Genomic DNA, 3,109 nt, shown 5'->3' with positions numbered 1-3,109 from the left:
GCAACCTACATCCACGTTGTGGCGAGACTAACTTGGTGGCTCACGCGCTAATAGGCATCACAAGCCTAGCCCAACACATGGGGTGCCATAAGAACCACACAAGAGAGGCTCCACAAGCCATGATTCCACTAGAGTTGCCTTTCACGAATCTCCCGCGAGGAGTAGACACAAGAACCCCTCACAAAGCTCGATCAAAGCCGGCAACAATCACCAAAGCCACTCAACGATCCTCCGCTGCTCTAAGCTGTCTAGGTGGCGGCAACCACCAAGAATAACAAGAAAACCCGCACCAAATCCAATCCCAAGTGCCACTAGATGCCTCAACTCAATGCAAATGCACTTTGGGTCACTCCCCACTCACTTAGATGATCAATCTATGGAGTAAATGAGAGGGTATCGGCGTTTTGAGGATCAACCAGTAAATTTAGCGCCACGCTGCTCTAGGAAGACGATGGTAGCACTCGAGACATAAGGAAATTATACTAGATTGGGACGGAGCCTTACGTCCAGTCTCAGAGGGTAGCAAGTGTGTGTTTCTCGATTCAAGTGCTCTGAAGGCTTACAATGGGGGTTCGTAAGCTAAGGATTCAAAGTAGGAGGAATCGATCGAGATTGTTTGGAAAGGAGGCTTGGCTCCCCTTATATAGGTTTTGGGGGCTAGGTTACAATAGAGACAGATGGGTTCTCCTGACCCGAGTGGTCGCGAGCCCAAGGGGAGGAGGAAGTCATTGCTGAGTCCCGGTTGGTGGGTCCCCTATGTCTTGTCCCTACTCCTATTGTCACGTCTGAGCGGGGTCACTGTTCTTGTTCCTCACGTCAAGGAATGGTGCACCATGGTGGCCTGTGGGAATGGTGGTGGTTCACCAACTGTCCTGTGCGGTGTGGGCTTGGTGTGGCCTCCGTCCTTGCTTCTGTTGTCTCGGATGGCTTTGAGATGACAATGGGGGGGGCTGTAACACCCTAAAATTTGCTCTTTTTGAAAAAAGTATAAATTGATTTAATTTTGTATTTTGTGCTCATGAAATATAGGAAGAAGAATATTTTTCATTATATTAAAATTTATCATAGGAATTTAGCAACATGTATGTGCATACATGCCGGTGCATTTGATCTACCGCAATGAGTGGTTGAATCCAAAATTCAAAATAAATTCAAAGTGCTTTTGAAACTGGCTTTGAAATAAAAGAAAAGAAAATTAGAAAATAAAAAACATTTAAAAAGTTGAAAATTTTATTTTTGGAAAACTTACTAAAATTTCTCATTTTTGTTTGAATTGAAAAGTGTATTTGAAATCCTATTCAAACTTGATTTGGTTCATATTTAAATGTGGTTTTGAAATAGGAAAAGAAAATAGCAAAGGAATTCTTTATTTTTCCTCTCCCTACCCGGCATTTGGCCCGTTCGACCGCTCCCGCTACCGCAGCCCAGCAGGCAGCCTAGAGCCGCGTCACCGTTCTTTTTCCTCCATGCGGCCTATTTTTTTTCTCCCCGCGTTCCCGCCTTGGGCCAGCCCAGCCGAGGCCCGTAGCCGCTCGGCCACGCAGCGCCCTTGCTCCCTCTCTCTGCCACCCTAGCCCCACCCCTTCTCTCTCTAGCACGCTAGGCCTGCGTGTCAGCGCCATCTCCCACGTCTAGCCCGCATCGGAGCCAGACTCTGCTCTGACTCGTAACTTGTTGTGACCCGATTTCCATCGATTCGGTGTGTTCCCCATGCATAGCGCCCCCATAAAAGGGAGCCCTAGATGCCCGTTGACCCCATCCCTAACCCTAGCATGCCGCCTTCTCTCAAGCCGTAACGTAACGCCACCATAACCCTAGCTCTGCCGATGTCGTGCTTGCCTCGCCACTGCTTAACCTCGCCGTCGACGTGGTTCACTTGCCTGCCATCGCATCTCGGTAAGTAGCCTGATGGCACCTCGTGCCCTCTTTCTCTCGCCCTGTGACATTCGCACATCGACGTAGATTCTTCGCCGATGACCCTGAGCTGCCCTTGGGAGCCGCAGACCGCAGTCGTGCATCCACCGTCGCTCCTAACCCTTTGGATGTGTTCGCGGCTCACCTCTCTCCCTCCCCATGCCATTCTCTTGGCCAGCAATGACCGGAGTCGCCACCTTGGCAAACTCCAGCAAGGAGCAAAGCTCCCAACCATGGCGCCGCCTGTGTCACAACGCCGGCAACCCCACCTCTCTCCTTTCTGTCTTAGCCATCCATCTGCAGATCAACGTCTATGATTAGAACATACCCCTTCACCATGACACTTTTGCTAAAGAGCCCCTCGGCTTCCTCCTATTCTAACCAACGGTCCACTGGCAGATTCAAAATCCTGTTTTATTTATTTTAATTTGAAAATCTAGATCCTAGTATTTACAAAATTGCCACTACCATCTATAGGCCATATCTTCTCTGTTTTAACTCCGATTTGACCCGTTTAAATTGCGTTAGGTTCGTATTTACGTTGTCTACATGTTCATACCACTGTTAGATTTGTTTTCAACTTTTGAAATTTGAGGTTAGATTTAATCTATTATTTTATTAAAGGAAATCTTGTTTAATTCATAACATTTTTATTATAGCTCCGATTAGAGTGGTTTTCGCGTCTGTGTGTTCGTAGTAACATGCGGAACATCTTTAGAACATTTTTACTTGATGTGTATTATGTTTGGTGTACTGTTCTAATTTAGTATTATTGTTTTCTTTGTGTATGATTGCATGGATGCTTGTGTGGTGTTTTATGATCATGTCCAGTCGGTGAGCTATACGCGGTGAATCTAGAAGCAGTTCATTGAAGGTTTGGACTAGAAGAAGGATCTGAGTTTAAGGCAAGTATAGCATGGGATCATTCTTGTTGTCCTATTCACTTTAATAACTTAATCATATGAATGTGTCTACCTTGGCAACCGTAGTAATTTTCCTAGCTATTTGATATCTTGGATTCCTTATCACCTATGGGGTATTGCATTGGGTAGTATGATGCTAGTGCTCAACTAAAGCCATGATCTTGTAACTTGACTAATGGATTATGAAATAAACACTAAAAGATGTTTTTTAGCAACATGGAACAAGGGGGCTAGAGCATTGGGCTATTTTTATAGTGCTCTAGATTCCTCTC

The sequence above is a fragment of the Miscanthus floridulus genome, chromosome 3 (genome assembly GCF_019320115.1).
Source record: "Miscanthus floridulus cultivar M001 chromosome 3, ASM1932011v1, whole genome shotgun sequence".
Classification (NCBI taxonomy): Eukaryota; Viridiplantae; Streptophyta; class Magnoliopsida; order Poales; family Poaceae; genus Miscanthus; species Miscanthus floridulus.
Note: the sequence above shows the minus strand (reverse complement) of the source record.